This window comes from Akebia trifoliata, chromosome 16 (assembly GCF_017979445.1).
Source record: "Akebia trifoliata isolate Shusen 1 chromosome 16, ASM1797944v1, whole genome shotgun sequence".
Taxonomy (NCBI): Eukaryota; Viridiplantae; Streptophyta; class Magnoliopsida; order Ranunculales; family Lardizabalaceae; genus Akebia; species Akebia trifoliata.
In genome coordinates this window covers 19,570,082-19,585,412 of record NC_141390.1, presented here as the reverse complement: position 1 = coordinate 19,585,412, position 15,331 = coordinate 19,570,082, and the positions used below count along the sequence as shown (strand labels likewise).

General features: G+C 36.5%; 1 pseudogene; it reads left to right on the top strand.

Moving 5' to 3' along the window:
- Positions 1-7,846: 7,846 nt before the first annotated feature.
- Positions 7,847-10,263, top strand: LOC147382742 (dynamin-related protein 4C pseudogene; annotated as a pseudogene).
- The last annotated feature ends 5,068 nt before the right edge of the window (positions 10,264-15,331 follow it).

Here is a 15,331-nt window from a genome sequence, read left to right as displayed (position 1 = left end):
AGAAGCCTCCACAACCTCCCCAAAACCCTAATTTTGGAGTCCCAACTCCTTCCCTAACACCTCTACTCCAATTTTAGCCTAAAAAACACCCAAAAACCTCTCAAAAACATCCCAAAAATCCACAACAAATTTGAAGCACCCAGATCCAAGAAGGAGATACCTTACCTCGGAGATCAGGAATCAGATCCGGAGATAGAACGAAGTTAGGAATACGGTACAAGGAGCCGTTTTCACTAGATCTGAGGGAATAGCACTTTTGCAGATCGAAGGTAAGATTTTTCATTATTATTTTAATCTAGGTTTGTCATTAGCAATGTAGATTTATTTGGGATAAGTAGAGACCGGCAATGGCCAGGCGGGGTTGGTGCCTAACACCTTCCAACCCCGTAACATGATCCCCGGATTCAGATTTTCTGTAGTAGATTAGTTCATTATCCGTTTTAGAGGCAGTTTGGTTCCTAGACCATAATAACTAGGTGGCGACTCCCAAACCTCAAGGGTCAAAAGCGGATCCACGCACCCCGCGGATTGAGGGCACTTTCATAAGTACACAAGAAATGACTCACCTAGCGTAGACGAAATCAAAATCGATGGGATTGCAAAGTGTTCTTTGACTCAGTCAAAAGCCTTTTGACAACGTTCATTCCATACCGTTGGCTCATCCTTCTTGAAAAATTTGAAGATGGATTCACAAACATTAGTAAGTGAGTTGGGCAATAAATCTGCTATCATATTGAATTATATTCAAGAAACTTTGGATCTATTTCTCATTCTTGTGAGGTGTCATTTATTGGATAGCCTTGATCTTGTTTGGATTTACTTTGATTCCTCTGTGACTGAAGTCAAACCCAAGTAACTTCCCTAAGGTAACTCTAAACACTTACATTTGCGGATTAAGTCACAGTTGGTATTTATGAAACTTTTTGAAGAATTTTGTTAAGGCAGTTGCGTGGTTGGTCCGATCTTTAGACTCGATAATCATATTGTCTACGTACACCTCAGCTTCTTTGTGTACAAATCATGTAGTAAGGTTGTTGTTGCCCTTTGATAAGTACTTCAACATTCTTTAATTCGAAAGGCATCACCTTATAATAGAAGGTACCCCATTACATGATAAATAAAGTTTTCTGCATATCTCGAGGGTTCCATCTTTATCTGATTGTCTTTTCATCAAAATTCATCTATAAATGACAACAGAACATGTTCGGCCGTGTTATCAACCTGAATGTTGATATGTGAAAGTGGAAAACTATTTTTTGGACTTACTTTGTTCAAATCCCTAAAATCCATGCACTTCTTTACTTTTCCACCCTTCTTGAAAATGGGGATCACATTAGTAATCCATTCAGGATATTCTACTACTTCGAGAAACCCAATGTGGATCTACTTAGTAATCTCTTCTTTGATTTGAAGAGTCCATTCTGACTTTATTCGTTGAAGTTTCTGTTTAACTAGACAAACATCTAGGTATAGTAGAATTCAATACCACTACGTGGGCTGCCACTTATTCACCTTCCCCAACCAGTGATTTGGTTTGTACAGCATGGGAAAAAATGATACTAAAATTACATGATCAAACTAAAAATTATTTAAAGTGCAAAGGCACTCGGTACAAGAAGGCAATCATTGACAATAAGCAAACGGTGGGTTACTGAAAACCTACTGTCGCCTCAATGCCTATTGGGGTCCCAAAAAGGGGAGTCCTCTATTGCAAGGGTGGGGAACAGTTGAGGTCATCACACAAATGTCGAGAATTCTTGAGCATTAAGAAAGAGAAATTTTTATAAGGGTAGGTTTTTGTTTTTTATTGAAGTTGATTTCTCATATTAAGGGGAGATTAGTGAAAATAATATTTCATATATCAGTATTTTTTTTTCTTCTATAGGGTGAGTGTGAGCCATACAAGGGTGAAGGTCGAAGACTTGGAGCTCAATTTTTTTCCTAGAATAGCAAATGAATTAAATATATCTAAATGGAAAATGTTAACTAATTGCACTCGACTCTGTGCTAACGTGGCACCATATCTAGAACAATAGATTTTCTCCTTGTATCTCAAGGAAAAATTCTAAGGTTCAGGGGATACTACCATGTTAGGGCAGTGCCAAGCACAATTGATTAGTCGGATTTGGGTGTCAATGGGTATCCAATTACTCTATCATAATGGACCCAATCATTTTTGGGTCCGATTCTAGGTAGTTATTTTGAGGATCCAATAAAAATTGTGTCTCATTTGGGTAACCAATGGATACTTGACTAGTAATTTTATTTTATTTATAATAACATTATTAATTTAATTAAATACTAATAAAGAGATACTTGAAGTAAATGTACTTGAAATAAAATTAAATATAAAGAAAATATGAAGTATTTAATTTTCTTACTTTTTCTCTACCTTAACGTCTATTCATTTTCCATAAATTATACAATTTAAACAACTAAATTGCCTGTACCATGATTATTTACAATTTTATTTTCGACAGTTTGATTTTCTTAAAGAATTCATTGTTGGTTTGACATTCAATTGAGGGATTGCATGTTCAACTATTACATTTTTTCTATTTTATCAAATACTTACTTTTTTCTTCTCATTTAAAAAATAATTATCTATCCTAATGGGTACCTGACCGATGCCCAATGGAATTAGGTATTTGTAGGGTTGGTTATGGTTCTAAATTTTTAAGGCACAGAAACAAAAATATTATTTAAGTTCTGGTTTTGGGTATATGTGTAACCAACCCATTGACACCTTTGGTTCTAGATACCCAGCCACATCATTCCAGTGTTGAGCTTAATGTCCCTACTTTTATATCTAATATGACTAAGGTCGTTTTAGTTGAAAGCTCAAAAAATAGAACCCACCCCTTTAGAATCACTTTGCTTAATTTTTCAAATTACAAAAATATCACTTTAAACCCTCTAACTAATCTAAAAACCCCTTTAATCAATATTTTAAATTGAATAATGATAAAAGTGACTTGAAAAAAGACACTCAAAATTCACTAAGCTGCCTAGAATCATAGATACTTTTCCTTGTTTATCATGAATAAAAAAATCTATGATTTTATGCACATGTCACGTCAATTAAGGTTTAGTTTCCAAACCAATTTATCATGTCTCTTTTAAATTACAAACAAGCAGCCTTTTATGCACGGTTGTTTGCACATGCTCCATCTAGTCAAAGTCCAGATCCTATGCACTTAAGTTAAAGGATTGAAACCCTCCTCCCACACCTCATTACATGCTATTCCACAATCTTAGAGATTAAAATCTAAAATATTTGTTTTTCATAATTTTCTTATATAGCATATATTGAGGTGTGGGAGGAGGTTTCAATCCTCCACCCTAAGTGTAATCTGGACTCCATCTAGTCACCTTAAAAATCACAAAGGGCTCCCTGAAAATCTCAAACAATTAAAAAAAAAATTGAATAATGTTGAAGAGACATCACACTTTTAAAATGTGAAAGTGTGTAGGAATCTTATATCCTTTTCATGGGGATAAAAATGAGGTCACTTATGACAATGACTCGCTTAATAAATTAAAGATGTTCTTTTTTTTGCTTAACAAGCAAGAGATCAATGGCTAATAGAGATGAAAGTGGGTTCAACAGGATTTGAACCTAGGTCATGGGATCGATTATCCTTATGTCTTTACCACTTACCTATATACCACGTTTGGGAAAAAGGGGGGTGGGGGCTTTTTTTTAGAGAGATTTAATCAGTAGACCTAACTGTTGCACTGTTATTACAAAAACTCCCTTGGAGTTCTAACAACTCCAAGGGAACCTTGCTTTATGAAGTTCATTACATATCAAACCTCACTCTATCAAGTTCGTTACCTAGCAAACCCTAGAACGGGATCCACATCATAAATTTCTATTTTTTTGCACTTAATTTGTTACTTAACATACCCTAGATTGGATTCTAACCACATTAATTTGTATTATTCAAAAATGTGATCTGACTTACAAGATTATAAAGGATAAAATTCTAATAACTTTTAAAAATAAATTGAAAAAAAATAATAAGTTTCACTACTGAATATTTATTTTAAATTTGAGAGTTCGATATCCATCCATTTTCAACATCTACTATTGGGAATATGCCATTATCAACATCGACAGTTGTTGCTGCAAGTAGTATCCCCTTGAATTCTACTTTCAAAAATGTCCCATCAATAAATAAAATGGGACGACAACTAGACTAAAAACCAAGGAGGTATGCGTGGAATGTAACAAATAATTGGTGAAAATGTGAATCCTCTATCACTGTCTGAATTGCTATGGACCCAGGGTTAGACTCCATTATCCTATTACAATACCATGGTAATCACATATATGAGTCTTTTGCTGCATCATGAATTTCGTTATTTGCAAATTCTTTTCCTCTCCATGCTTACTTATATGGTAAGTTAACGATATACCCTCAAAAAAAAAACCTTTCATTATTTCTATAAGTGCATAAGCTGGTGTATCCTTAATTTTGTTACTCACAACACCGGCAACCAACTTCTTTAAGATCTTTAGCTCTGTAGTGACATTATCTTTTGCATTGTGTGTGTGCACACTCGTATACTTGTAATTTGTAAAACTATTTGTCATATTAATTTTACTAGTGAATACCTTCAATCACACTCCTTAACAGAGTATTTTACCTTAATACGTTCTTTATTGTTCTTGATGAAAGAGTAGACAAATCGATAAGCAATAAAAAATTTCTTCAATGTCAATCGAAAATCTTCGCCCCTTTCAAATATTTGTCCTACACATTTAATTCCTTATTCCCATAGTGTGGACAACAATAGTTCTGTTCTCTCGATGATTTGATTTGAGCTAGTTGCTATATTCATAGACATTTAATATAATATATGCAAGAAATAAAATGATATTTAATAAATGAAATCACCAATTGAAATGCAGTTGTTATGCAATGAAATATGCAATTTGAAATCTCAATGACGCAATAATAATATTTTTATCAAAAAATAAATAAATAGTGAGAGTTCCATGCCTTCATCCAATATATAAAATCTTCAAGAAAATATAATAGAAGAAAAACATTGAATAAAAAATCAAAGAAAACCTGAAAATGAGGTCTTCCATGGAATTTCTTTTTTCTTTATGGGAGAAGAAAATATTGGATTAATAATCAAATAAAAAACCTGAAAATTAAAGTCTTCGTTTGAATTTATTTTTCTTATTGAAGATTAACTTATACAATCAATCAATAATATAGAATTCAGTTTTCTAATAGAAAAGATTCATGTAATCTTATATAATTTTATCAAGAAAAGAAGAAAAGTAGATATTGGATCATGAACACAATAATGCTCAAGAGTGGAAAAAAGAAGAATTCCTAATGTTGATAAAATTCATCTGAACTTGAAAAGAAAAAAATTTAATAAAAATTGATCTGATTCAATAATCAAGAAAACATGCAAATGCAAGGTCAAAAGATAAAGTTGATCGTCTTGGGTATTCTCATCTAGTTTTGTCTACTTGTAGTGGCTTCAAATGTAGTCAGAACATCATTTTTTTCCTACACCTTCACCCAACAACCATTGCACTTAATTAGGAATGTCATAGTAGATTTTATAATATAATTTTCATGTCATAGTTGCTTACTAAGTTAGTAAGACAGGGTTTAACTCTTTAATATTGTAATATGAGTTGAACCCACTCTCAGTGTGAAACACACTCTAACACCACTTTATTTTTTAAATAATAAGAATGCAATAATTGATCCACCCATAAAGCTCTCTTTGTTTGAAGTTCAGTGGGCAGGATTTGAGAACATGAGGCGGCGTCAACAAAAATCTAAGTATGAATCACTAACTTTTAATTACTTTTTTTTTTCTTTCAATAAGTTCAGTTGTCCCTACTAATTAGCTCTGCCCATGTTACACAAAGGAGGATATATATATGGGAAATGTTCAGCACCCCTAGTTTTACCACACACTTTAACAAACGTTTTTTGTCCTACATGGGTTAGAGGTTTTGGAATGGGCTGATTTTTGGTGAGGATGATCTCTATGATTAGAAGATCATCCTCCCCAAAAATCAGCCCATTCCGAAATGTTTAGCCCCATGTTTACACGTTGAAAAATCGTGGACCGTCCATTTTTTGTAAACCATTTTTGATGGGGTTAGAAGTTTTGGAATGAGCTGATTTTTGGTGAGGATGATCTCCTCACCATAGAGATCATCCATCACCAAAAATCAGCCCATTCCGAAACTTCTAACCCATGTAGGACAAAAAACGTTTGTTAAAGTGTGTGGTAAAACTTAGGGTGCTGAACGGGACCCTATATATATATATATATAGGGTCCCGTTCGGCACCCTAAGTTTTACCACACACTTTAACAAACGCGTTTTGTCCTACATGGGTTAGAAGTTTCGGAATGAGCTGATTTTTGGTGAGGATGATCTCTATGGTGAGGAGATCATCCTCACCAAAAATCAGCTCATTCCAAAACTTCTAACCCCATCAAAATTGATTTACAAAAAATGGACGGTCCACAATTTTTCAACGTATAAACATGGGACTAAACATTTCGGAATGGGCTGATTTTTGGGGAGGATGATCTTCTAATCATAGAGATCATCCTCACCAAAAATCAGCTCATTCCAAAACTTCTAACCCATGTAGGACAAAAAACGTTTGTTAAAGTGTGTGGTAAAACTTAGGGTGCTGAACATTTCCCATATATATATATATATATATGGGTCCCGTTCAACAACAAACATTTGACAAACATTTTGGCAAAACATTTTTCAAAACATGATTTAGAGGTGTTGGAATGGGTCGATTTTTGGTGAGGTTGATCTCTACGGTGAGGAGATCATCCTCACCAAAAATCAGCCCATTCCAAAACTTCTAGCCCTAGTTTACAAGTTGAAAAATCGTGGACTGCCCATTTTTTGTAAACCATTTTTGATGGGGTTAGAATTTTTGGAACGGGCTGATTTTTGGTGATGATGATCTCCTCACCGTAGAGATCATCCTCACCAAAAATCAGCCCATTTCAAAACCTCTAACCCATGTTTTGAAAAATGTTTTGCCAAAATGTTTGTCAAAATGTTTGTTGCTGAACATTTCCCTATATATATATATATATACCAAGATTAATGAAGTTTTGAGTTTTGTTGTTTTAATTTCAATGGAGATTGGAGAAGACATCTAGGGATCCATTTAGGTATTTTAGATTTTTAAAATACTAATTTAAGTGTTCTAATTAAAAGATGGTATTTTATGTATATTTTAACGATAATAAGATGAAAATTTCAAAAGACCTTCCAAAGGATGACGTTTTAAAAATAGGGTCTTTAAAAGTCTATATTCTGTAATGAGGAATCGTTTGGTTCGTATTTTGAAAAATGGGGTTACAAGAGTAATTTTCCCAATTCCTTACACGTGCCTTAAAACTAGACAGTAATTCGAATAGCTAACTTCTTAACCATCACGAAAACAAAACTCAAAAGTATTCTGATCACTAAAAGACATTCGAAAAGACTGAAACGTACTGCAGTGAAAACCAATCTCTACAAAACCTCGGTAAACGTAAGATTTGAGATAGCTAGCGACAAAGAAGTGGAGTTAACTAAGCATCAAAAAGAGATTTTCAAGTACTAGAATCCCATCACGTGAATTCTCAAACTATCATATCAGGACGCGTGGAAAATTCTTTAAAAGTTTCGAAATTGAAACCCACTACTTTAAGTATTATAAGAGTGATGTATGGTCGACCTCATCGTCTATCCTCTAGTTTTTCCAAGTCCAATTCCAAGATAGATTTCTTCAATCTCTTCAGGGAATAAGAAACTCATCAGTAACTGCCTCATCAACAATGAAGAAACTCGGTTCCCAGAACTTTCAGCACCACATATCAAATTACAACGACCGTATCAGCTGTCGACAAGCTTCGCCATCTCAAGATCACGCAAGAAGGTATACAGCTCCCAACAATTGTAGTTGTTGGTGACCAATCTTCTGGAAAATCAAGTGTTCTCGAGTCTTTGGCAGGCATAAGTCTCCCTAGAGGCCAAGGCATCTGCACTCGAGTTCCCCTCATAATGCGTCTTCAACACCACCAAACACAATAACCAGAACTTCACTTGGAATATAATGGCAAAGTGGTCCCCACTGATGAAACCCATATATGTGAAGCAATTTCTTCAGCTACTGATGAGATAGCAGGTTACGGTAAGTGTATCTCTAACACCCCTTTAACTCTTGTTGTTAAAAAGAGTGGAGTCCCTGATCTCACCATGGTTGATTTGCCTGGTATTACTAGAGTACCTGTTCATGGCCAACCTGAAGACATATATGAACAGATTTCTAGTATTATTATGGAGTATATAAGCCCTAAGGAGAGTATAATTCTCAATGTTTTATCAGCTACTGTTGATTTTCCAACTTGTGAGTCTATTAGGATGTCTCAGAAAGTTGATAAAACTGGTGAGAGGACCCTGGCTGTTGTTACTAAAGTTGATTAGTCTCCTGAAGAGTTACTTGATAAAGTTACTGCTGATGATGTTGGTATTGGACTTGGTTATGTCTGTGTGAGGAATCGTATTGGTGATGAGACATATGAAGAAGCAAGGGATGAGGAGGCAAAGCTGTTTGAATGTCACCCACTTTTGTCTCAAATTGATAAATCTATAGTGGGTATCTCTACTATGGCTCAAAAACTGGTGCAAATACAAGCAATTAGTATATCCAAATGCTTGCCAGATATTGTGATGAAGATTAACGAGAAGTTGGATCGGTATACGTCTGATCTAAACAAAATGCCTGAGAATTTGTCTTCCACTGCTGATGCTACTGCTGCTTTTATGAGGATTCTTAGATCTGAAATGGAGTCTCTGAAAAGAATCTTGATCAGAGGAGACTTTGAAGAGTATCCGGATGAAGAAAAAATGCACTGCACTGCTCGAATGGCAGAAATGCTCATTGATTACTCTCAAGATCTTCAGAAGTCCAACAAGGTCTCTAGTGACAACTTTTTAATGGAGGAAATTAAAGTCTTGGAGGAAACCAAATGTATTGGACTTCCAAATTTTCTTTCTCATGCAGCTTTTCTCACTCTCTTTAAAAGAAAAGTGAAAGAAATACAAGATACTCCTGTTCACTTTATTCAGAAGGTTTGGGGTTATATAGAAGATGTGGTTGTACGTGTGTTCGTGTCTCACTCTCAAAGCTATCCAGCACTTCAATCTTCTACCAGAAGGGCAGCAAATAATCTAATAGCAAAGATGAGGGGCCATTCGATTGATCGAGTTAAGGAGATGGTCACCATGGAAAAACTTGCAGATTATTCTTGTAATCCGGAGTACACATCGACATGGAGTAATCTTATGGCATGCCGGGGATCCTTCTTTCAACGCCTCAATGATGCTAGAAAACCAAGTAAGATAGAACTTGAAGAGTTTGGAGAAGTTGAAGTTGGTCATCTTAGAGATCATCCTATGTTGTTAGAGCAAGCTTTCGACATGAAGATGAGACTAACTGCTTACTGGAAGATTGTTCTGAAAAGGTTGGTTGATTGTATGGCACTTCATATTCTGTTTAGTATTCAAAATCTGGTGAACAACGATATGGAGAGGGAGATCATCAATGAGTTGATGGGACCTTGCAATGGAGGTATTGAAAAGATGTTGGAGGAATCACCTTCTACTGCTACTAAGCGAGAGAAATTGAACAAGAGTATTTTGTTACTTAAGAACTCAAAGGAGGTGGTGTCCCAGATCATGGATCGAATTGCTGCTATCTAGGGGTTTTTATTTTCTGATTAACGCTTTTAGGTGATTCTTCTTGGTGTACTGATTAGGTTAGTGGTTGAACTAGTTAGGGTTCCGGTTGTTTAACTTTCTGTGTCATGTAGGTTGGTTTTTTAGTGTTATGGACTTCGTTGTTAAAGTGTGCGGCTGGGGCTCTTATACTTTATAGGTTTGCTCTATTTGCACACACCGAGACGACTCTTATATTTTATGGGATTCATTTAGGGCTGTCAACGGATAGGTATTTGATCGGAAAGTGTTATATCCGAATTCAAATCCGAAAAAAATAATATTATTCGAATTCGAATTCGAATCCGATCGGATATTCCTAACAAACATTCGAATTCGAATCCGAAAAACATATCGGATATCCAATCCGATAAAAAATCCTACAAAATACCGTCATCCTCAATCTGTCGGAGTTCGCACAGTCGAAATTCACAAATTTCTTCTGAAAAATCACTCCAATTGGTTCAGATCGGAGAGAGAGAGAGAATGTACCTAGATGCTCGCTGGTTGGAGAAGACGTGTTGGAATTCACACAGTCGAAACTCACATTTTTTTCAAAAAATCATTCCGACTGGTTCAGATCGAATACTTACTTTTTTCTTCTCATTTAAAAAATAATTATCTATCCTAATGGGTACCCGACCGATGCCCAATGGAATTAGGTATTTGTAGGGTTGGTTATGGTTCTAAAATTTTAAGGAACAGAAACAAAAATATTATTTAAGTTCTGGTTTTGGGTATATGTGTAACCAACCCATTGACACCTTTGGTTCTAGATGCCCAGCCACATCATTCCAGTGTTGAGCTTAATGTCCCTACTTTTATATCTAATATAACTAAGGTCGTTTTAGTTGAAAGCTCAAAAAATAGAACCCACCCCTTTAGAATCACTTTGCTTAATTTTTCAAATTACAAAAATATCACTTTAAACCCTCTAACTAATCTAAAAACCCCTTTAATCAATATTTTAAATTGAATAATGATAAAAGTGACTTGAAAAAAGACACTCAAAATTCACTAAGCTGCCTACAATCATAGATACTTTTCCTTGTATATCATGAATAAAAAAATCTATGATTTTATGCACATGTCACGTCAATTGAGTGAATTTTTAGTTTCTAAACCAATTTATCATGTCTCTTTTAAATTACAAACAAGCAGCCTTTTATGCACGGTTGTTTGCACATGCTCCATCTAGTCAAGTCCAGATCCTATGCACTTAAGTTAGAGGATTGAAACCCTCCTCCCACACCTCATTATATGCTATGCCACAATCTTAGAGATTAAAACCTAAAATATTTGTTTTTCATAATTTTCTTATATAGCATATATTGAGGTGTGGGAGGAGGTTTCAATCCTCCACCCTAAGTGTAATCTGGACTCCATCTAGTTACCTTAAAAATCACAAAGGGCTCCCTGAAAATCTCAAACAATTAAAAAAAAAATTGAATAATGTTGAAGAGACATCACACTTTTAAAATGTGAAAGTGTGTAGAAATCTTATATCCTTTTCATGGGGATAAAAATGAGGTCACTTATGACAATGACTCGCTTAATAAATTAAAGATGTTCTTTCTTTTGCTTAACAAGCAAGAGATCAATGGCTAATAGAGATGAAAGTGGGTTCAACAGGATTTTGAACCTAAGTCATGGGATCGATTATCCTTACGTCTTTACCACTTACCTATATACCACGTGTAGGCGCGGGATTTCGCCATTACGACGACCACATCTACAATGGTTTGGAGTCGTCACCATTCATTTTGTAAGTGGGTGTGAATGATCACCCGATGTGCATTTTTTTAGAAAATGTGATATTTTGGCGTTTAGTGACTCACGATGGATAAAGGGGTAGTCAAACCTCGAGATTTGGGTAAGCGGCTCGGTTGAAGAAAAGGGAAGGTGTTAGGCACCCTTTCCTCCCCGCCACGTGGCGGTAACCTCAAATAATTCGATCATTTTATTTTTTAAAAGAAGGTGAAAAATGTGCCACGTGGGTGCATTTGTTCCCTAAGTAGGGATTCATTTTCGGCTTGATCATAGGGTCATTTCATTAATGAAAATGACCCATATGACCTTAGCCTTGGGGCCCAACCATCAAAAAGGGTAAAATAAAATAGAAGAAGGGGGTGTTAGAAGAGGGAAAGAGTAGAAGGTTAGAGAAAGAGAGGGGGGTGTGCTTCAAACCCACCTTGTATCTTGTTTCTTCTTTTCTTCTTCTTGCTTGAGTCTTCTTGAGTCCTTAGTATAATATGAGAGTATGAGGATGGGAAGAGGTGATTAGAGAGAGTAGGGATTTCTTTTGTTTTAGTGAGACTTGTAGAGGATTTGTGAGAGAGAGTTGGTAAACTTGGTGAGAATTGGTGATGGTTGTTAGTAGAGAGAGTGTTGGGAAGAAGTTTTGTAATGAGAAGTTGGGGCCATTTTTGGGAAGAGGATGAGGGTATTTATAGATGTTTAGGAGTTATTTTAGGGATATAATGGGGTGAAGTGAAGAAAATGGGTAAAATGGTTATGAGTTTGAGAGAGAAGTGGGTGTAATTTAGAGGAGATTGGAGGGTATTTAGGGAAGGGGGTTAAATGGGTGAGTTTTGACCCAAATGGTTTGGATCCTACCCAACCCATTTGGGTGGAGTGTTTGGTGAGGTAAGTTTAAGATGGTGGTTGAGATTAAATGGTGTTTGGTTTAAGAGAATGGAGGATTTAAAGAGGTGGTTGATGATATTTTGGGAGGATGAAGGAGATGATGCCATGTGTTAAAGTGGGTGAAAATGAAGGGTTGGGATAGGTTGATGGGAGAGGTTGAGTGTTTGACTTGAGAGGATGGTGTAGGTTTAGGTTGTAGATGTAGGTTTTGTAGGGAATGATGAGGGTAGATTAGGGGAGGTATAGGTTAGGGGTGTGGGTAGATGTGTTTGATTTGAGAGAAAAGGTGATGGGTTGATGTGTGGGTAGATGGGATTTAAAGCAAATTAATGGGGTAGGTAGTTGGGTGAGGGAGGTGAGATGGGGTGATGACATGTGTCATCTTTTGATGATAAAAGAGTGATTGGTTGATGTGGGTTGTGGTTTATGGGTTAGGGTTGTGGGTTGGATAATGAATTGGATATGGTTAATGATTTGTGGGCTTTGTAGTGTTGGGCTTGGGTTTTAGAAATGGTTTTTACGAATACGGAGGCGGAGCGGTGATAGTAGAAGAGGGGTAGGCATCTCAAGTCTCACCTTTTTAATTTTAAAATTTTTTTAGATTTTTGCAATCATTAATTTGATCAAAAATGCCACGTGTTGGCGAATCGGGCTTTTTAGGCCCGTTGGTGAAATTTATCGAAAATTTGACGTTTTTTATTTTGGAAGCGGAGCGGTGAATGTTGGGAAGTCGTAAGGTAGGCCGAGTCCTTTTGGTGGCCTCCTAAACCATTGAGAGGTCTTAGGGGCCTCGGTTTGGTAAAAATGTCCCTTTTCAATGAGTTGGGCCCTTAAGGCCCGTTGGCCCATTTATTTGGAAAATCGATATTTTTGGGCCCTTTCGAGAAGTGGCCCGTTCAAATTGAGGTGTCTACAGCTGCCCTTCTTTGCAGGAATTGCGTGCAAAGAACCGCAAAGAATAGACTAAACCCCTATTTGTACGGGCCAGAAAAATTCTGTAAAAACACGATCTTGAATTATCGATTGTATTGAAGATTTTTGTGGAAAATGGTTACTCAAGCACGGGGTCTAACAGAGTTTTGTTTTATTAATTCATTGATCTCGATGGCGCGGAGCTCGTGTGAGATCTTTGATTTGATGAAAATTTGATGAGTTTTGAAATCCGAATATTTCTTCGATCGTGTTTTGACAAATCGGAGTTGAGTGCAACTCGAAAGGTTTTTGAAATTCTTTTGATTTTTTTTTTTTTTTTTTTTTTGTTACCTTCTTTTGTTGATCTTGCTCTGTTTCTATCATAAGCTACCCCTTCAATTCATGCATTGTCATTTGATCCTTTCAATGGTGCAAGCACTGAGGTTGTTAGCAGTCGCCACAAATCCAAGAGAGAGTTTTGCTGTTTAGAGTACTCGCAATATAGTTGTTAACAGCTGTCACAGATCCAAGAGAGAGTTTTGCAGTTGGAACCGAATCGACCAAGACCATTAGCAATATGTGCCATTTCTTGAACAGCACCGCCATTAGAAAGAATGTCCCACTCACTTTTAAAGTTCTCATCGCGAAGGAAATTGAAAACTCCCTTTGGTGGGACTGGAAGCCAGAAAGAAGTAGCTGCACTTAGCACAATACCAGGAGGCCTACCGGGATCATCTATGCGTTTTCCAATCATGGCCCTTACATCTTCAGCGCCACTTCCCGATAATGTTGTCCATGTGTGAACAGTAGAAGCACTTACACCAGAACAAAAACTCATCACCATTCTTTCAGCTAACTTCAACATACTCTTTCGCCCTTCTTGACTTGTGATCACACCAACATCTCCAGCGGGTATGTTACTAGCCATAACACTTGCAAGGCGTTCACATTGTTGATCTAGGGTAGCAACCCAACGCTTTGCGCCAAACCCAAGGCTGGAGTTAACCAGTGTTTTATATATACTATGAACTGCTTTATTATCCACTTTTACGTGTTCGACCTATATAACCTTGGAGTAACCATTTGACATTTCTTGGATTTAAACAACCTGATGGCTTTCTTCGACATCTCGATATCAGGCTAGGACGCAAATGATCCAAGGAAACATCGACCACCGTCCAAATTCCCTCAGCATGTTGTTTACAATACCTTACAAAGAAACTCTCTCGAGTCAGAACAATAGGTGAAGGGACTTGAAATTCTGTTGTCATCACTTGGAGGGCTCCATTGTAGTTTTCTGCTACGCCTATTGATACGACTTCAAGAGTTGTTGCTTTTGAAACAATGTTAGAAAACACGGTGGACCACTGATTCACATCCATAAGGATCTCAACAAGGTTAATGTGATTCATGATAACAACGACAGTTTCTCGAGAAGCTTCTGATTTCAATCCAAATAGTTTTGGTCCAATTCCCCTCGGGAATGTTTGTATGTACTCATCTTCACTTAGAATCTCATAAGCATCGTTAAGGTCACGCATCCCCAAGGGTTTTTCCTAGTTAGGTCATTCTTATAAACTCTTCCATTGCTGCAACTGTAAGTTCGATGATCAATGGTTTATCTACCTCAGTAGGCCCGGAGAGTGATCTTAGGAGGGGCTTGCTTTGCGGTCCCTTCTTCGATGCCTTCGCGTCTTGTCTAGTGAGTCGTGATGATGAGTCAGGTTGAAAATTTGATGATGAGTCGGGCTGCCCGGATCCGTGTTTTGTAGGAACGCCTTGACTCATTTTTTCATGATGTTTGATTGATTTCTTTTTATTACAAAATGTTGAAAGAATAATGTAAAGAAAATAGGTTTTGTACTTACTTGGCCTCAGGTGTATCTAATGCTTTGAAAACTTGAAGTTTGAATAAGTCCTAGAATCTTCATCATCGGCCAAAATAGTAGTTTTTTTCTTTTTTTAAAAAATTTTATGAAATATCT